The 21,914-nt window shown below is 39.9% G+C and overlaps 1 protein-coding gene across 1 annotated transcript in view; it reads left to right on the plus strand.

The window, feature by feature from the left end:
• The window catches only part of GLI3 (GLI family zinc finger 3), a 223,866-nt gene that overhangs the window by 118,173 nt on the left and 83,779 nt on the right, over positions 1-21,914 (plus strand). The gene's annotated exons all lie outside the window — the stretch shown is intronic.

Genomic DNA, 21,914 nt, shown 5'->3' on the forward strand with positions numbered 1-21,914 from the left:
AATCCTAACTACATGCCCAAGTACACACGCAATATTTTACCAACAGTTTTTTTGGATTAGTCTCCTATTACTGAATTTTAATTTCAGAGCAAATTTGCCTGGAGGGAAGTAATAAATCTGTGTTGCAGTCTTCCTTAGGCATTAAAGGAAAAGTGGGTATTTACAGAATGAAAGAGAGAGAGCACAGAAACTTGTGATTTATTCCTTAGAGTTTCACTGATACATCAGTAAGTATTTACACCGTAATCAACCATGCAATAAAATACATTAAAATAAAGATTTTGATTTAAACCTACTGTTCAAAAACAGGGACATTTTGAATTAAGGTGAAAGCAACATACAGATTCACCCCTTTCATTCTAGGTTTTGCAATGCATATGAAGCTAGATTCTGATGTAAGCTCTTTAGAGTCCTTCACAGGGTTTCTAAAGTCAGCCTCTGGTTGGAGGCTTAGGGCATGATCCTGCTCTCTTCGAAGTCAAGGGAAATTATGCCCTTGGCTTCAACAAGAGCAAGATTGTCACCGTTATTGTTATTTAATAATACCTGGTATTTAATAGCATCTCTCATTCCAAAGGATACCAAATTGCTCTGCAAACTTATATAATATACTTATACTTATATAATATATACTATATTACTGCAAACTTATATAAACTAATATACAGATTCTGGGCCTGTAGTTTGCCTAGGCAGAGATTTCAAGGATGAGCCCTATTAGGGATCACTTTCCTGTTGCTGAAATGCATTAGTCTCTTGGGTGTATCACAACAGTATTTTACCAGTGCTTAACAACAGAGCAGAGGAAAATTTTAGGTAAGCAGAATGTGGTTACTCAATTTGGAATATGAAGAGGAGTTGGGGTTAAAAACCTATTGTGACAAAAGCGTCACAAATTCTTTAAGAACCATAAATGGTCAATATCTCAGTTTAATGTCTCATCTGAAATACAACAATACACCCTCTTCATACCACGTTGGGTCAGTGGAATCGGAACTGACTCAGAAGGAAGAGTGCCACTTATTGAATAACCAACACCAATACTTCCTGCAGCACATTGGACGTCTCCCACAACTGCATAGCTCATAAGAAACAATAGGATTTTAGCATGAGATCATGGGCTGCAGGCAGTTGTTTGAGATGCATGTCATAGTTTCAGCCTTTAACTTTAAAATTAAAATTTCTTTGTTATTGTTTATTTATTTTTGCATAAACTTAAGCAGATTCTTCCCTTCTGTTTGTTTATGCCATTGCTGAAACAATAGGGTATAACATACCCAGTATGTAATGGACCCAATATGATCAGTGTAATTAAATGTCAATATGTCATTAGGTAATTGTACAAAGGAAACTTTCAGACTATAACAGCTTTTTCGTAGGCATTTTCATAGGTTGTAGAGTTTTCAAAAATTCACAGTACTGTATAAACATGATAGACACCAACAGCTATGTCTCTGGTGTAAATCCATCTTTAGGAACATTGGATTTTGGCTTAGAAAGGATTAATCATTCTTTTGGAGACATTATTTGGATAGTTGTCATGGCATCCTTTTAAAAAAAAACGGATTTAAAGTTATTTCAGTTTCTGGGAGACTGCGGATAGGGCATACAACAGGAGTCAGGAAACCAAGGGTTTGTTCACTTCTCTGCCACTGACTCTCTCTGTGTGAGTCACTCAGCTTCTCTGCTCCATATTTTCCCCATATGTAAAACTGGGGTTAATGATGGTTTCTCAACTTTGCAAAGCTGGTTGAGATCTATACCTAAAGAATGCGGAGTCTTACTATAATTAGGTATCAATAGAACAAATAGAGGAAAAATACAGAACATTTCAAAAAGGTCTTGTGCACATGATGGCATCTGGGCCTAAAATATCTTTTTTGAGGGACAGGCAAAACAAAAAAAAGTCAATATCAGTAAACTTTTAGGGTGTAAAGGATTCTTGCATAGTTCCACCATTAAAGATATGTATATGAGATATTAGGATTTTTTTTTTAATTACTCATGGGCAGAAATCTTGTATCCCAAATTTCACCCTGGAGCAAAATTTTATAACTGAATTATAAACCCCTAAAATAGGGGTTTATGTTCATGGTAGAATTGCTGACAGATTCATATGTATAGTAGGACTAACAGGCACTGCTATAATTATGCTATCGTATCCTATCATTAAAGATTCCATTGAAAGAGGTTTATAAATTGCTCTTCTTCTTAGATAAACCACCCTACATTAAGGCATCAACAATATGGTGCAGAATTAAATTAAAATCTCATAAAATGAAATATGTTCTGTATTAGCTGTTTGACACTTAATTTGCCTCTGAATGAGGAGAGGAAATCACAAATTAACCTGCCTTTGTTTTCCCAACCGTGGCTTATTAGGTGTTAGAACAACTGCAATTACAGCCCAGTAATAACCCCCCAACCCTTATGAATATATACTGAAATGTGTCACTTTGTGTTACTGAAACCTGTTTGTTAGAACTGCTTCAGTTTTCCTAGAATTTCTTCAGTTTGTAGCTTAGCAGGAAGAAGCGTAACACACTTTCCCTCAACAGCAGCACATAAACAGTGTTAGTAGAAACTACATGTGTCTTACTTTTCAAATTCAAAGCATGAATCTAGGTGACTTCTATTAATGCAGTTGTATTATCTTCTGTTGAAGTAACAAGTTAAATTATCTTGTAACTTAAGCACTCGAAAATTAAAACAGACCAAAAGAAAACAGGGATTCTGTGATTTTTCTGTTTGTTTGGCTCTTTCCTCAGTTTATTAACTGGATTTCTACAGTGACAAATCACTCTTTGATTAACTGTGGTTTCTTGCCTTTTTCATTTACTGAAACATCCTTCTATAATTCCACCTTCTCCCGCCAGTCACCAGCCAATTAATGGATGGCCATGTCCTTAATACATTTGAAACCATGCTGGAAACCACAGTTATTTAAATATAATGTGTCACTATCAGCATGCTACCCTGGCCCTTGTGAAAGGGAATTATTTTTTCTGAGAATCAAATTGTAACCATGCAATAAAGTAGCTTTGGTGGTAGTCAGACTGGCTGGCATTGTTTTCAGTGTAACAAACAGACAAACAAACAAAAAAATTGCCAACACTGATCAGGGGAACTATGATAGTCTTGTTGTCAAAGACAAAGTAAGTGTAAAGTAGTGTAATTTTCAGCCGGGGAGCTTTTCACTTCCTGTGCAGGATGAGGGTGTCTTTTATTTTACAAGGAAGCTAGTGTTGTTTAATGGAATTCACTGTGCAGGGTAGAAAATTCCCTGGAGGGCAGGTAGAATTTTAAGGCACTGGAATTGTACACTCTTTCTGTCTTCATATGTAATACGCTACCAGTTTAGACTTCACCTCTTATCCGTGTATAATCTACATAGCCTCCTTACACATCAACCCTGGATTTGGGCCACTGGGTCTGTGTAAGGGAGTGAGTCTAGGTTAGACTGAAGGAATACCTACAATGTTGTAACTTATGTGCTGAGGGGTCAGAGAGGAGTGCCACAAGACAAGCAACCAAAAGGAGGCAAGGTGCAAATTAGTGTCATCATCTTCCAACTCCTCAACACATAAGTGACACCAAAACATAGACTCCCGACCCTTATTCTAAATTACACATTGGGAAGTGGGTGTAAATCTATTAGTATCTGAGTTAACAAAGTCTAAGGCTGCAATCCTGCAAACATGTACACACACGCTTAAATTTGCGCAGGTAAGTAGATTCACTGACTTCTGTGGGACTACTCATGTGCTCCAAGTTAAGCATTTGTGTGAATGTTTACAGGATGGGACCAAGTTCAAATCAGAGAACCTGATTCTCTGGTGCCTTGCATAGTCGTTTACATCTGAACAAAGGGAGCATAAAATGCATGCAAATCAGCATGGTGTCATTTTAAGCCTAATTTTCACAAACACTAATGACTACACTAGACGGAAGGCAGAGGAAAGTTAGGCCCAGATGCTCTAATAGTTCAGAGCAGTTTCTCAGCCTTTTTGATACCAGGGACTGGCCTGCTGCCTTCCTAATCTGTGTTAGGGAGAGCTCAGGGACCGACAGCAGACCACGGACCGGTCATTGAGAAACATTTGAACTTATACAAGTCTTACACATTGTCTGTGAATTTGGTTCATTTAATTCAATGGCAGTTCTACATTTGCGGGGCTTGGAGGATTGGACTCATAATATATTTTCTGTAAAGCAAGAATCTCTTGCCACACGAGGGTGAAAAGAAATCTGGGTTTTCTCTGTCTCTTTCTTTACTACTTTATTTTTTCCTTTATATTTGAGTTCCCAAGCTCCTTTCCCCTCTAGTAATTACAATGTCTAGTGTCTTACCTTTAGACCAGTGCCTTGGCAGGTGGCTTCTCAGCTTGGTGCAGTGTTATTTGACCCTTCCACAGCAGGAATGGAAATCACACCTGTCTAGCCAATGTTGCTAGTGGGACAAGATTTAACTGCTCTGTGGCTTGGAACAGATTTCCTGGGACAGCCAAGAGCCATTGAGGGATGAAGGCTGAGTGGCACATGGGCCTTTGAGGAAAGCGAATGGATGTTGGTATCAGAGACATTCAGAGCCATCCAGGAAAACATTTAGCTGTAAGCAGGCACAATGCTTGTGTTATGTAGGAGGCAGCTAAAGAAGCCTGCTTCTGGAAGTGGGGAGGCACTGTGTCTCGTCATCATCAGAAGCCAGTAACCATGGACAGCTGTTAGAGGGAAACTTGAAGTTGGGCTTGGGGCTGCTGGGAACGAAGGTGTAGGTCAGGTGGTGCCAAGAGAAGGCATAGGAGATGGGAAATGGAAGCTTGGAGCAAGAACATCAGAACGGCCATACTGGGTCCGACCAATGGTCCATCTAGCCCAGTATCCTGTCTTCTGATAATGGCCAGTGCTTGATGTTTCAGAGGGAATGAACAGAACAGAACAATTTTGAGTGATCCATTCCTTGATGTCCAGTCCTAGCTTCTAGCAATCAGTGGCTTAGGGACACCCAGAGCACAGGGTTGTGTCCCTTTCTGTCTTGGCCAATAGCTATTGATGGACCTACCTCCATGAATTTATCAAATTATTTTTTGAATAGTTATACCTTTGGGCTTCACAACATCCCCTGGTAATGAATTCCACAGGTTGACTGTGTTGGGTGAAGAAGAACTCCCTTATGTTTATTTTAAATCTGTTGTCTATTAATTTTTTCAGTTGACCTCTAGTTCTTGTGTTATGTGAAGAGGTAAATAACACTTCCCTATTCACTTTTTCCACAGCAGTCAAGATTTTATAGAGCTCTATTATATCCCCTGCAAGTCGTCTCTTTTCTAAGCCGTACAGTCCCAGTCTTTTAAAACTCTCTTCATATAGGGATTAAGGGATTTTCATATCCTTAATTATTTTCCTTGCCCTTCTCTGAACCTTTTCAAATTCTAAGATATCTTTTTTGAGCTGGGCCAACCAGAGCTGCACACAGTATTCAAAGTGTGATCATACCACGGATTCATATAGTGGCATTGTGATATTTTCTGTTTTATTATTATCTATCCCTTTCCTAATGGTTCCTAATATTCTGTTAGGTTTTTTTGGCTGCCTCTGCACACTGAGCAGATGTTTTGAGAGAACTATCCACAATGACTCCAAGATCTCTTTCTTGAGTGATGACAGCTAATTTAGACCCCATATTTTGTATGTATAGTTGGGATTATGTTTTCCAGTGTACATTACTTTGTATTATCAACATTAAATGTCACCTTCCATTTTGTCATCTAGTCACCAGTTTAGAAAGATCCCTCTGTAACTCTTCACAGTCATCTTTTGACTTAACTATCTTGAGTAATTTTGTGTTATCTGAAAATGTGCCACCTCACTCTTTCCTGCCTTTTCCAGATCATTTATGAATATATTGAACAGCACTGGTCCCAGTACAGATCCTTGTGGGACCCTGCTATTTACCTCTCTCCATTGTGAAAACTGACCAATTATTCCTATCCTTTGTTTCCTATCTTGTAACAAGTTACTGATGCATGAGAAGATCTTTCCTCTTATCCATGACAGCTTACTTTGCTTAAGAACCTTTGGTAAGGGGCCTTGTCAAAGCCTTTCTGAAAGTCCAAGTACAATATATTGACTCCATCACCCTTGTCCACATGTTTGTTGACTCAAAGAATTATAGTAGATTGGTGAGGCATGATTTCCCTTTACAAAAGCCATGTTGACTTTTTCCTGACATATGTATGAGCCTGATAATTTTGTTCTTTATTATAGTTTCAACCAATTTGCCTGGTACTAAAGTTAGGCTCACTAACTGTAATTTCCAGGATCACCTCTGGAGCCTCTTTTTAAAACCAGCTTTACATATCTCCAGTCATCTGGTACAGAGACAGTTAATAGTTCTGCAATTTCATATTTGAGTTCCTTCAAAACTTGGGTCCATCTGATCCTGATCACTTATTCGTGTTTAATTTACCAGTTTGTTCCGAAACCTCCTCTACTGACACCTCCAGTCTTGGAGAGTTCCTCAGATTTGTCACCTAAAAAGAATAGCTCAGTTGTGGAAAGCTCCACCTTATCCTCTGGAATGCAGACCAAAGCAAAGAATTCATATAGCTTCTCCTCAACCGCCTTGTCTTCCTTGAGTGCTTCTTTAGCACCTCAGTCATCCAGCGGTCCCAATGATAGTTTGGAAGGCTTCCTGCTGGTGATGTACTTGCAAAAACTAATAGCAATTTTTTTTTTTTATCTTTAGCTAGTTGCTCTTCAAAAAATCAGTGTTGCGTTAACTACCCCTCAGTCATCTGGTACAGAGGCTGATTTAAGTCATAGGTTAGAAGATAAGGTTAGAAGAAAATGTGGGCTGCCTAGGAGAGAAAGGAAGCAGGAACCAGACAAAGTTTGTTGGATACAAAGGCTAATGTGTACGTACTGCTTGTACATCATTTTGTTGATTAACGGAACAGCAAATCAGTGGTCATTTGATGTCAGTTGCCTGGCAGCTGTGATGTAGAGTAAAAAGGTCTGTGTCCTACACCTGGGGCCTCAGTAGATAGTTTTTCCAGTGCCTGGACTTTTACAAACTGGGGGAGAGGAAGCCTGAATCTAGACTAGAGTTGTGGTCTCCTGCTTCAGTATGCAGTGTTGCATCATTTGGAATAGTGAACAATGTTTTGTTTAGCTAAAGTTACTTGTTTAGTAATATGGACCCTGAAAATTACAGATCATAAATCCTCATTTGCAAACACACCTGCAAAACAGGTTTAAAAGTAGACCATGTCTTTAAAGAGTAGCCGAGAATTTGGAAAAGCAAACTATTCTGTCTATGTATGGTAGCATGTATTTTCTGGAGAAAAGGTTTCTAGCAGTTTTGGCTTCCCATTTTCTTTATTATGAGAGATAGTTGCAGAAGAAAATTATATTATTTTAGTGCCCACATTCATGATAGTGCTCCCCCTGTGCTGAAGTAGGTAACTACTTCTAAATATCGCTATTTAAAACAATTCTGCATACTTAATTCTGTAGTCAGCTTTTAACCCTCTCAAATATATGCCCTGGCTGAACTGGATAACATATATATGGAAACCATTGAAAAAGGACAGTCTTATTTAAAAGTTTGATTATTTTAGGAAACAAATTTTAGATTAAGTGGGGTTTTGAGGCCAAATGCATTCCAATGTAAGTGGGTACAACTGCATTGAAGTCAAATCAGTAGAGTTGTCCGTGATTGAACCAGACTAAATTTGGTTCTCAGTGTTCATTTGCCTATGCTGCTGATTCCTCATCCTTGCTTCTCCTGCTCTCGATCAGGCTTTGTTTGTCACATTATAATCTTCTCCACAGCAGTTGATTGTGATGTCAGAGGATTATGACTTTAGAAGGGAATAAACAACAGGAGCAGGTGAACTTAAAAAAACAAAGGATCGCTGTTCTTCTGCTGCAACCACAATGACTTCAGGGCAGGGGTGAAGGAAAGGGGATATACACCAGGAAAACCAAGAGAATTTGGCTCAAAGTTTCAATACATATGTAGTTTTTAAAAATAGAAATTACCCCACTAAAAAAAATAAATCTTGAAAATAAACATAAAGTGGAAAATTTTTCAGTTTAGATTTTTTTGTTTGTTTTATTTCACCTCCTTAGTCTCCCTTATCTCCCTCCCACTTTTTCTTTTGCTCCCCTTTTCCAGTGGCATTTTCATTTAAAAACAAAAAGGGTTATTTTGAAAAAGTGCCATTTTCCGTCAAAAATGTTTTCAATATTAAAAAATCAACCAGCTGTACTAGAAACTTTCTAGGGCCTGTCTATTGGCCTAATGGAAGACCTAAAATGCCATGTGGGTTTGTTTTTACTTCCTTTCTCCCACATGTTGGGCTGGAAATGCTAATGCTACAGCAATCACCGCCCTTGGAGGGAGGTGGGGTGCATTGAACAGTGACATATTTGCTGTGTAGAGGAGCAGCACTGATGGACTCTGCAGTGACAATGAGTTTGTAGCAGTGCTTTCAGGGAATGTAAAGTGGGGGAAATAAGGGAAAACCCTTCCATATCAGTAAGGAATCATAGGATATGATCTTTCTCTGCAAACCCTCTCTGGATTAAACCCAAGAGTTGCTGGGCATAGACCCTCACTTTGATTCATACATGGAATGGATTTAATAACACAAGATGTCAAAATGAATTTACTTTTACAATAGGAACTCTTTTTATGTTCATCAATATCTCTTATGAAGATGGCAACTTAGAATCTTACCATTGGACATCAGTGTCACTTGGCTGCCTTATCCCAGCAGGGCAGTTAGTTACAATATTTATGTAAATTCTCAGGCTTCACTTGAGGTACAGTGGAAACAAAATAAGTGGCAATTGGAATAGTAGCTCATATATCCTGTACACAATATTGTTCTGCAGAAATGAAGAAATAACTTTGGGTGCTTTCATATGCATGTGTGTGATTTATCTTTGAATAATAGGACAAAGATCTTTGTCTCTGCATAATATAGACTTGAATTTGAGTTACTCCAGGTTTACATGAGTATAATGACATCATTTGGCCAGATTCTGACTATAAAAAGCTGGAAATATGAAAAGAAAGCATAAGTAAGGAAAGTATTCACACAAAAGATAATGGGAAAATTTCCCATCAGTGATTCATTACTTTCATGTAACATATTATAGCTTAAATATATAAATAGATTGGAATAACCACATTGCTATATTTATGCTGTTTGAAATATCTAAAATCTCATTCTGTTATCAGCTGAATGCAGTCTTTAAATATAGTGCACATTCGGAGTCTCTGAGCCCGTGGCTTCTTGGACAAAATTCCTGTGTTCTTTGTGCTGTAGTCAGCAGTATTAGTCAAGTGAGCAGATATTAACTGTGGTATTCACATTCAGTGAACCGGAAGCAAGCCAACTCTATAGAGGCTGCCGTCAAACCTGTTGCAGTGGCCTGTGAGGTACTGGACTGTGACGGACTTTTTTCTTTTTTCTTTCTTTCTCTCTCTTTTTTCAGCACAATGCTTCCACTCGTGTTAAGTCTTGCTTCAAAGAGAACTGAAATTTACAGTCTTAGCATAATTTTTTTAACAATAAAGTTACATTATGAATTGAAAGTTCATCCCCAAATTAAGGTAGTATAAACTGTTGGAAACGAAAGCTATGTGTTTATCATGCAAAACAAAGAACATCTTCCACTACCACATTCTAACACACTCCTACCCTACTTAGAGTAGTCCACCTTCCCTCTCCCCCACCCCCAAAACAAAGACATGTCGTTTCTTGTAGTCTTGGAGCACGAATTGAGTTCAATTCAGAACTTTCCTCAAGGGAGACCAAACAAAAATCTAAGGAAGGGCCTGTCTATTTCTCTCCGTGTGTGTGTGTGTGTGTGTCTTTCTGTCTTTGTAACTACTGAGAGCAGGCTTCTGGAGCCCCTCTTCTCTAAATTTCTCAAGCCTAAGTGTTAACTAGCTATTTGTTGCACATTCTGTGGTCTAAGTGAACCTTCTGTACTATGTCGAAGTAACAATACAAATTTAGGCCTCAATTCTGCCCTTATATGTCCATTGAAGTCCAATAGGTGTTCTACCCATGTACCTGAGGAGAGAACTGGGCTCTGAGTTGTTGCTTGGTGATATTGATTAAAAGATAAAATGGTTTAAAGAAAAATGTTGTGCTGTTTAAGTTTATGTCCTTAGGATACTTTATATGCCAAAAGGAGTTAGCATCTTATTTTGCAAGGTGCTGAGTTCATTCTTCAAGGGGCTGAGCACCCTAAACTTCCTGTTAAAGTCCACAGGAGGTTAAGTTTCTCAACCCCCTGCCAGATGGAGTCCTTAGAGACTTATCCTGCCATGAATTATGACTGCACTTATAATTATTCATGCATGGTATTTCATTGAAGTTAGTGACTTCACTGGGACTCCACAAGGAAATGACTATACACACCACTGAAATTCATTGCAGACCAAGGCCTGAGGATTGTATCCTTCTCAAGTCAGGGACCTCTATTCTATGTTAATTTTTTTTTTAAAAAATAAAGTGATGTGTACACTTGTGACACTGTAGAAAATTATTAGTGATCATTTCAAACTGGGAACGAAGTCTAAATATAGCTGATTTTAATGATTACCATTTGAAATGTGTGCATCATAGAATCTTTCACCTTTACATCACCAGTTCAAATCCAGCCTACCTTACAATGTATGGTTACCATGGCTTTTTGTTGGCCTATATAAATGAATTTGATGGCTGAAATTCAGCCCATATTGTAGAGGCTACCAACACAAATAGCTCTATTTGACAACCTTCTAGACACTTTCAGCGGAGGGGGCATGGACTCAATGGCCCCTGAGAATCAAGTACTCTCTACCTCTGGAGGCAATCCCTTCAGATTCTGATCTGCACACATCATCAAGACAACATGAGGAAGTTTGTACTGCTGATAGCCATCCTGTACTGTGGTACCTGTTCTGTGGAGATTTTGTTTGTATAATGTAGCTTCCAGTTTTAAGAAATGTAACCCATAAAATCCATTTACCTTGTACAAGGACTTGTTATTTATAGATTTTCTCCCCATGCTTGCATACATTTGTGTGCAAGAATCATTCCTAGCTCTGTAGATTTACTTTCCAAAAGGTATATATTACAGGCGTTATCCAAGAACAACCTGTTGTAGCTCCAGCTATGGAGGCACACTGGTTTGGAGTAGCACCAGAATTGTTTCTTCTTCTGGCTATGGCGTTTCAGTTGTCCACATATGTTCAGCACCTAGCCAGAAGTGACTTGCAGTGCTGATTCTGTAGCAACACAATGTTTCCGTGTGCCTGCGAGGTAAAGTCGTAGGAAAAACTGAGAAAGTTCTGAAACAAACATAAGAACTTGGTCTAGAAGCAAAGAGAATGGAGCAATGGCTATTTGTATAAGTGTTTTTTGTTTCAAGTTAACCTTAATATAATTCACCTTTAACATAGGCTGTGTTTGGCACAGTGGTACTAGAAGCATCCTGGTGCTTGTCTCACCTGCTTCTTTGTTTGCCTGAAATCATTGAGTGTTGTTGGAGGATGGAAGATATTAGCCTACAGCTCCCTCAAAAGGCTCTGCTCTTGGAGCAACAAAACCACCTAGCTCTGAAGCAGCTCTGATTCCACAAGGTCACTCCCAGCATTGGATGTGTGGGTGTACAGATGCACCACAATACCCATATACTAGCCTCTGCTATACAAGCAACCTGCTTAAATGGAGGTTTCAGAGTAACAACCGTGTTAGTCTGTATTCGCAAAAAGAAAAGGAGTACTTGTGGCACCTTAGAGACTAACCAATTTATTTGAGCATAAGCCTTCGTGAGCTACAGCTCACTTCATCGGATGCATACAGTATGCATCCGATGAAGTGAGCTGTAGCTCACGAAAGCTTATGCTCAGATAAATTGGTTAGTCTCTAAGGTGCCACAAGTACTCCTTTTCTTTTTGCTTAAATGGAGTGGTTCGTAGAAGCACACCAACCCACCCCTCTCCATCCCCAATGGCTCCTGCTCCCTGAACTTATTTTCTGGAATTGGCCCCTGCTTTGGGGCTTGTTAAGAGAATAGTTTATGTACATATACATAAATATATTTAAAACTGTGTGGCATTTAGTGAGTACTGTCAGAACACTTGGGATCTTCTGATGTTTAACACAGTTGCCAATCCCTGCATTACAGTGAATATTAGTTTTGGGCTGTCCACCAGTGCAGCGATGAAGAGCATCTCTCCAGTAGTGGACTAGCAACCACTATTAATGCTCAGAACTGGCATCACCATTCTTACTAGAACTATGGTCCTTTCAAATTAGAATGTTTGTAAAATGTTTTCTTTGCAACCACAGAATTTCAGTGGCAAATTTAAGATCAACAATATTCACATTTCCATAATTGAATTTGACTTTTGAAATTTAGTGACACTTGTTTTTTAAGCTCTCAAACTCACCTTCTAGCATGTAAATTAGGAATGAAGCAAAAATCCCACAGGGCTGGTGTTTAATATTGTGAATGTGATTTATTTTAGGTGTTATAAATGAAAGGATTTTTTTTTAATTTGAAAAAACCCCAAAAAACGGTACTCAGCATCACAAAGCAGACATTGAAGACCATGTTCATTTAAGGGTAACGTGAGAGCCTTTCCAGGCAGCTAGCCAGAGTAAAGAATGCCTTCTGTGCTACCTTCGTGGAAATAGGTAAGGGAAGAAGAGAAGCGCAAACTTGTTGAACTAGTAAAAATCATGGCATTCTCAAGTATTAAATGCAGCTGGTTTATAAAAATCAACAGTGATATATGGAATGGGGAGGAGGATACTGAATTAAAAGGTTTTAAAAAAGGCCAAGTTCCATGGAGGTTTTGAAAAAGACATCCAAAAACGTGAAATTATTGAGTGGGGGAGAGGTGATTCCCTGTTAGTTTAAAATACTCATTTTTAAAAATATACGTGTGGAATTTTAGAAAATTGGTTTCAAAGTTTGATTCTCCTCTTACAGCTCAGTCCTGCTGTCCCTGTGCAGGGAAATCTTTCAGTACAGACCGCGGCAGTTGTGCTTAGATTAAGGGCCAGATTCTGATACCCTTCCTCCAGCTGAGTAGTCATATTGGTTGATATCAAGAATCTGGTCATCAGACTGCAGGATTGGTTCCAAAATAGCCATGCACTTTTTCCTCAAATCTGTATAGAGACATATACATAGGAGTGGCTGTTCTCACACATGCTGCCACTTCTTTTACACATAAGGCTTCCTGTGATCTATGAACAGCCAAAAGATAAATCAAAAGTAATTATAGTAATTACTCCAACTCTCTTCTTAGTATTGCAATCTCCGGTGGTTATGGGTTCTCCTTCCCCCTCCCCCCATTCTCTTTTGTACACAAAAATTTCAAGGTTGTTTTTTAAATACCTTGAGGCATTTTGTGAGTGTTTTTGAACTGGTTCACCATTCACCAGTGTATTTGCTCATCAGCCTTTGATGAGGTTTTTGTCATATGCACCCACTGAAGTTTCAGTGTACTCAAGCATTAGAAAAGCCACTATTCGAGAGTCTTTGTTTTCTTTGTTGAGCTGTTTATTTTGCTTTCTTCCCACGCGGTTCCCTGGCCTTGCTCTGACAACTGTTTTTCTGCATGAATTACATTCCTCGGGGCCACAAGTCTCCTAATTCTTCCAGTCGATTTGATTTCTGCCTGTGTGATTAGTCTTCAGCTCCAGCTCACAGTTGGTCTTTGCCAAGCAAACTGCTTGCTAAGTGCCTTTAACATGAAGACATAACTACATTTTTTAACCTCATTAGTGTGTAGGGCACTGCTTCATTCCAGTTTAATAACATGGCTACCATTGAGTCATCACTTGCTGTAAAACAGGTTATAAAAAGGTTACTTAGTTGTCTGGTTTTCCCCTTCATATGATCATGCTTTTGCAGGAGAGCAGTTTGGTGTCTTAAGTACATGTCCCGTTTTTATCATGTAAATAGCCCTTTGAAAGAAAACCCATTAACACTGAATAAGGTACATTTTCGTAGTAAGAAACTTCATAACAGTATTTCAAAAAGATCATTACAGGCTATTTGGAAATAGTGAATCTCAGTAATGAGTACTAGTGGAAAATATCTTACAGGATTCTTTCGAATGTTTTGGAGGTAGGGGGAGGGAAAGGACAAACATTTACTTCTCAGTCAAGCTTTCTAGTTATGCCAGTGTAAATCCAAAACCCACTGTAATTTGGATTTACACCACAGCAGCTGAGATCTGAATCTGTCCCAGCTCGCCTTTAACTAAGCATTAGAAGAATGCAATCTGATTGCACTTTGCATGTAAAGTTCCATGGACAAGGTTATATTTTCAAATGTTATAAATACAGGAGAAAAATAAAAGTTTCCCTGAAAAGACAACTGCACCGGAGAACTGGGGAGGAAGGAAGCAAGCACCAGGTTGCATGCCACTTGTGATGGCGCGTTTGTACAGATGCATAGCACAGCCACTCAGAGGGTGAGACTTCATGATTAATGGTGTTTATTCTTGACAGAAGCCTCCTTTATTTATCTGCAATACAGTTTAGCGATTTTATCAGTCACCTGAATGAAAAATATTCAGTCATACCAATATTGCAGTGTAAATTGAGTAGAGTCACTTTTTATTATATCTTTCAGCCTTATCATCTGCACAGTAATTTTCTAGCAGGGGTTTGATATAGAAAGGCTGGATTTAGCTGTACTTGACACAAAGCCTCTTCAATTTCCCATAAAAGTTCAGGCTGCTCTTAGAAATGTGTATATATATATACACAACCCCTCTTATCCAAGCAATTTCAGGATTTGAAAGAATAAAGATAAAATGCACAAACCTGGATGTGAGAAATGTTGTTAATATGAAAACATCTAATAGCTGTGAAGCCACTGGTGAAAGGTTCTTTAGTGTTTACGCTTGTGGTTTAGTGCAGAGCTTTTTGCATGGCTACGTAGTCTGACTTTCTTCTAATCAATCATCATCCAACTCCAATCAGCATACAGGCAGACCCTATCGTTCATCCTGGGTGTAATTTCAGAGTTGAAGACTATAATGGCCACATACAGCACATTAGTCACTGCGATAACAGCCAGTGGCACTCCTGAAGAATTGGGCGGGGGGACGAGGGGAAATAAAATTATTCTTATTCTCATGATGCGTTAGGGAAATAGGAGCCAATGTTAAACAAACGTTTATTCAATTAGCTGGTTTAGCAGCACTAAGTGTGAGAAGGCTGGTGACATTTCTTTGACCTGCTTTTTTGGGAGAAGATGCAGATGGTATTATATATCCACATATTAATGTGATTCTTCTCACAAACATACTAGTTAAACACATCAGGAGGTTTCAACCACTCTCTGTAAACCAGAGGAGAATATAATTTTAATACTGAATAAGAGCAGGTATGCACGAGTGCATTGCAAGAAAACTGTTGCACACCTGAATTTGCCTGAGGAGCATGGTTGGTAATAGTAACACTTAGTTAGTGTGGTGTATATTTAAAAAAAAAAATTAGACCTTTTCTGTAGCATATTGCACTGTGATACAGGGTGAAGGTGCAGTGGCATATGAAGTTTCATAATGTTTTCCACCTCCTCTGGAATGGAGCTGTGTTTTCTCTGATTTTATGTGAAAATGTACTTATAGTGTCAGTATGTTGTAGTGTAGGGACCAAGACCTGCACATCACATATTGTTTGAAGTACTGTTACCCTTGATGCAGTAATGACCACAAACTAACCGAACTGGAACCGGAGTTGGCTGAAGAGCGGGTGGGGAAAAATTCACAAACACTGGGTTAGGCTGGCTTGTGATGCCTGTACTCTCACTGATTCTGTATGAAGTCCCATTGACGTCAATGTCACCAGAGTAAAGTAAGTCAATTTGTACAGTAAGGTAATACTAAATGTGGGTAAGGGTACCATTATCTGGCCCATTATCACTGTTATTTAGTCTTTATAGTACCATAGCATCCAGAAGCTCCTATCAGGATCACAGCTCCATTGTATTAAGTGCTGTACAAATATATACAAAGACATGGTCCCTGCCCTGAAGAGCTCACAATCTGAGAAGACAAATGACATATGAAGGGAAGAAGCGAGAGAGAGAGAGATTTGTTTGTAATATATTTGCAAAAAAGAAAAGTATCATCTCTGTTTTACAGGTAGGGAAACTGAGGCACAGGGAGATGATGTGACACACCCAAGGTCACACAGCAGATCATTGACAGCCAGGAACAGCGCTCATATCTCTGTAGACCTGATCCATTTTCCTATCCACTGAGTCATTCATCCTGACCATTTATGTGTAAACAGTGTATGCCCTGGGCTCATTAACGATGTATACGTACATACATCTGCTGTATGATAACTCTCTTAACTGACATACTATTACTGAATTGTAGGCTCCAGAGTATCTTGTGGCTAATCATACTGTAATCTGATATTAATATTAATCTCTGCACAGATTTAATTGTTTCACTACGCTAGCTACAGTTTCGGCATTCGTTTTGGAGGCAAGGCAGGCACAGTGTTGATTAGTTGTTAGCACAGGGATATGGACATAGGAAATCAAGGTTCTGTTCTCAGTGCCGCTAATAAATTATCATGTTATCTCAAGCAAATCATGACACTTCACGCTGAGATTTTAGATGAAAGGTGTTACAAATGTATAAAGTGCTTTTTTACAATTCATTTTAATTTTTAAGTTTGCTTGGTATTTTGCTTAGTTGGCCTGACTCTCAAAATGCAGTCCTTCAGATCTGAAGCACTGAGTGATGAAAACTAAGAAGTAGCAAAGCTTAATTTAGAGGAATGCATGACTATCCTTTGTTAAATGTGATTGATGAGGATCCAGAAATATGAAAAGTTGTTATTTTTATAAATCTTACCCCATCAGTTAAGTACATGTCTTTGTGTTTATTATTGTTTGCAAATTTAACTAGATGTTTAAAGAGGAAGGAGTGAGAGTTACGGGGTGGTATTTTTAAAAGCACTCAGTATTGGCCTAATTCTAGCTCCATTGAAGTCAATGGGAGTTCTACTGTTGACTCCAGTGGGAGAAGAATTAGGCTCACACTAAGGGCTTGTCTTCACTACGGGGGAGATCGACGCTGCTGCAATCGATGCCGCGGGTGTCAATTTAGTGGGTCTAGTGAAGATGCTAAATGGACGGCAGATCACTCTTTGGTCGACCCCGGAACTCCAGCTCTCCAAGAAGAGTAAGGGCAGTCGACTGGAGAGTGTCTCCCATTGACACAGTGCACTGAAGACACCTGGGTAAGTCAACCTAGGCTACGTCGACTGGAGTAGTGTACTACACATAGCTGGAGTAGTGTAACTTAGGTCGACTTACCCCGGTAGTGAAGACAAGCCCTAAGACTCATATGCTCAAACTCCATTGAGAGTGTAGGTGCCTTAATATCTTTGAGCATTTGGCCCTAAGTGTAGTGCTGTTGACTTTCTCACCCATAATTACTTTACTTTGAAGACAGCGGAAGTTTTGCGATTGAGTAGGCTTGGGCACTGCCATAGCAAAATATAGTCCTTGAGAAACATGGTCAGTTAAAATTGGACCCACACACGTGCACATAAAACCCTCACCAAAGTGCAAAACCTCTTTTTCCTAATCAATGCTGCTGTCTTAAATAATGTATGAATTGTTGTGTAGTACACTCTATTGTCGTGTCCTAAAATAGTTAGATGCAGTGTATGTGTAAGTGTGTGTATGCATGTTGGTAAAGTATTTAGTCTAATCTAATTTTTTTTTCCCTTGGGTTTGTAAAACTGCCATATGGGATTATTTTAGCACTTTCTTCTATGAATTAATAAACAATGTTTTTTCTCGCAAATAGTTTATCTGGTGGATGATATTCATGTGTTTTCTGGGGACATAATTAGTGCCCTGAGCCCAATATTGCAAGTACCTACTACTGAATGTGGGGCATATAACTTTGAGTAGTAACATTGGGATCATTTGGACTACTTAGATTTGTTAGCACTGCGCTCACTAGTAAGTGTTTGCAGGATCAGGCCCCAGGTTTCCAGGGAACAGAAATTCTTGGTATAAAATACTCTTTCATTGTCAATAGGCATAACGTTAATAACTGGTGCCAAGGGGTTAATCGGCTTATATGGATATTGTATTAAGCAAACTTAGTCATTTAACAAGGGATATATGACCAAGCCTATTCATTCAGTCATGCGTCAGAATAGGGCTGCATTTGTCTGAAATAACAAGGACAATTTTTTGTTGTTCAAATTCGAAGATCAAATAGAAATAAAAACTTTATTGCTTTGCTGACAGTCTTCTAAAGATTACTCACAAAAAAATTTCCAAACAAACCCATAGGCATATTTATGTTTTTAATTCTCCAAACAATACGGAACTGAATGGATATCAGAGAAACAGCATGGCATAGATATTAGCTCTTGCATTGAATGACGTACTGGAAAATGATTAAATATCGAGGTTTGAACTTTGACATTTTAGTAATATAACAAGAAATATGAAAAGGCGATAATAAATTAGGCTATGTTATAATATTTCATTCCAGTTGGTTGACAAGCTTTGTTCTCTAAGATAGATTATTGTTCTATCTGAAGCCTTAGCACAGTGTCATGTTTGAGATGCTGTAGTTATAGATTGCTTACTGTTTTCAGTATTACCTTTTGTTTTTCAATGCACTAATAAAAGGGCCATTTTGAAAATTTTGGATAAAACTTGGCATGAAATTTCCAGTCTAGAATCAGATTGTTTCCTCTAAAAATAAGGAAATGCTTAAATTGTCATACAGTTTTTAAAAAGATAAGCAGTACAAAAAATAAAAAACAACCCTAAAGCCCACAGTTTTATATTGATTTCAAAACTGTTTGTTCAGGCACGAATAAAAAAACCCCACCACCTTTAGTTCAGATTTTCTTATGATACAGGTCCTTTATGCTGCTAGGCTCAAATAGCCCCTGGAGAATACTGCCCTGCTAGGGGCGTTCTACGATTGGAGTGAGGCTGGCGGAACAACTGTATCCCAGCTCTGTTCCCAGCATAATGGGTGCAGACAGAGAGGTGTGCAGGGACATCCCTGCACAATTTAGTATAGTCCCAGGACTCAGAATTAGGAAAGCACAAAACTGGCTTAAAGCCACCTCACCTCCCCATTCTCCTGTTCCTGTGACAGCCACAGAAGTTTAACAATACTCAGCCTAAATTTAAGAATAGATTATTGGATGGCACTTGGGGGAGATCCCCTGCTTAGCTCCCATCCCTGGACATGTGGCTGAATGCTAAAACAGCATATGAAGGGGGGGAGAAAGGATCGAGGGCATTAGTGGGTGAAAAAAAACGGCATGTTTTCTGTTTCCTTGTTGAATTCTACAAATATTCTGACTGGCTCGACAGTAGGTTGAGAGAACAGCTAGAATATTTTGTCAAAAATTTTCCTTTTTTTTTTTTTTTTTAATTTCAAACTGGAGAAATTGACTTTGTACGGCTAAGGGAAAGAATGTTCCCCCTCCTTCACATCCTCTGACAGCTGGAGAATAGATTTTGGGAAAGAGAAACACTCCATGTCTGTGTTGCCAACCTAAGGCCTGGTCTACACTTCAAAGTTGGTTGACAAAGCAGTGCCTGCTGAACCCCTGGTTCAGACACAACTAGGTCGATGGAAGAATGCTTCCGTTGACCTCGCAACTATCGCTTGGATGGGAGGTGGGTGATGTTCCTACAGTGCCGGAAAAACCGCTTCCATTGCTGAGGAAGCATCTACATTGTGGCTCTACAGCAGCCTAGCCACAGCCCCGTAGCTGTGCCCGTGTCGCGCCTGTAGAGAGGGCCTAAAGGTTGGAGCCATCTGTGCAGCTGTCGTGCCTCACCCCACTCCACTCTCCATGGAGGGAAAAGACTCGGAAGCGCTCCCCCAAGTCCCCGCTACGTACTGTTAAGCAAGGGGCTACTGCAGAGGTGTGCCCCGTGGGATGCAGGAGGTGCACCTCTGCTCACCCCTGTGCAGTCTCTCCAAATCCTGCCTACCCCTCCACCCCAATTCATAGCAGAACTGCAGTAGTTCCAAGAGACCCTCCGGCCCTATGGAGGAAGGGACGGGATTTCCCGTCTGTCTGCAGCTGATCTGAGAGCGTTTTATTTTTCTTTAATTTTAAAGATGAGCACTTATTTAATGGTAAAATGTGGTTCCTCTGCAGTCTGCTTTCTATCACCCCCCTCTCCTCCAAAAAATATAAGTGACCGCAGAGCTCCTGAGAGGTGCTGGGGAGGCAGCACTCTGAATGGAGTTCTCTTTCCACCCGGGCCACTGAGCACAGGCCGTGGCAGGGCAAGGCTGCATCCATACAGTCCTTGGCCTGTCTGATCAGATTGCCAGGACTAATTTTAGTGATGAGGATACCTGTCCCTTAGAACTGGATGGGGAAAATCAACTCATGTTGCATCGTGTGCTGTCACTGCTCGGGTGGCCGTGACGATCATCATCAACCTCTGCCATAGTCCTGCATGTGAGCTAGAGCAGTGGTTCTCAAACTCATTTCGTTGGGCCTCCCTTCTTAGTGTCCATAGCCATTTACATATGCCCCTCCCCCCAAGTACCTTTACCACCCCCCAGCTCTGAAGGCAGGGCGGAGAGCAGCAGCTGCCGACAGGACACCCGGCTCTGAGGGCAGCCCCGCGCCAGCAGCAGCACAGAAGTCAGGGAGGCAAGGTGAAACTCGACATTTGTCTATCACGTTTCACAGCCGACCTAGCGCCCCATTGACACCCTTACTTCTGGGCTGCTCCTGCTGCCACCCCAGGGCTGACAGCCGGAGCTCCACTGCCTCCAGGTGGGGGAGAGGAGAGCCTGAGCCTGGGTGGCAGGGCTCCAGTTGTCCCCTTTATCCCCACCTTCTGCACCAGCCCCAGGACTGACTGACAGAGCTCTTCATCCCACCCACAAAAAGCACGCAGCTTGCGCCTCCCTTGACACATTCCCACACCTCCCATGGGAGGCCTGCCCCACAGTTTGAGAATAGCTAATCTAGAGGCATAAAGGCTCTCTAACACTGTCAGTCCCCTGACTTACAACCTTCCTATCAATGCTGCAAATAAACTTGGTAACAGTTTCCAATAAAACTGAAACTCTTCGGATAGCCCTGAAGGCAAAGCCACTATTTAGTGTCAATAGAAGAATCATGGCAGCCCCACTGAGATGGTATCAGATACAACAACCTGTGAATAAGGTACCACATCTTGGAATAGGTATAAATAGTTCACACTTCTTGTGCCTGATACAAAAGCCCCATAGCTGTTTCGCCAGTAAAGAGAAAAAACAACTGCAGAAACAAAGTGAGGAAATGTTTCTTCAGTGCTACAAGGAAAGTGCAATAGAATTCCAACACTTATATTTATAATTTTGGTGTATTTTATTGTTTGTAGTTGACTATAAGAGTGTTACCTATATATTTCAGTGTTTGTTTGACGGGTTTCCTGGCTGCTCCCTCTCTATTCAGTTAAAAAACACAGTTTGGTCACATCTTTTAATAGCTCCTACCCATTGTAATGTGCTGGCTTTTAATTTTCCTTCTCTTCCAGAAAGAATTTGGAATGCACTCAGTTTTATTTTTGAAAAGCTAAACAGTAAGTTATTAAAAGATGTCACCAGTCATTGGTCTGATGAGGATTTCTGTGGTTGCAGTTGTGAACAGCAAAGAAAAATGTCACTCCCTCTCCCCTGATAGGTAACTGTCAAATCAAATGTCTTACCTACAGTACAGCACTGGTCATAAAAAGTGAACATTGAACGATGGTGAACATTAAACACTGTGGTATCTGCAGTGCTGTGTATCTTAATGACAAGTTCTAAACAAGTACCGCTATGTACGTTTTTTAAAGAGGTTGATGTCTGTGTT

Source organism: Eretmochelys imbricata, chromosome 2 (assembly GCF_965152235.1).
Source record: "Eretmochelys imbricata isolate rEreImb1 chromosome 2, rEreImb1.hap1, whole genome shotgun sequence".
In the NCBI taxonomy this organism is placed as follows: Eukaryota; Metazoa; Chordata; order Testudines; family Cheloniidae; genus Eretmochelys; species Eretmochelys imbricata.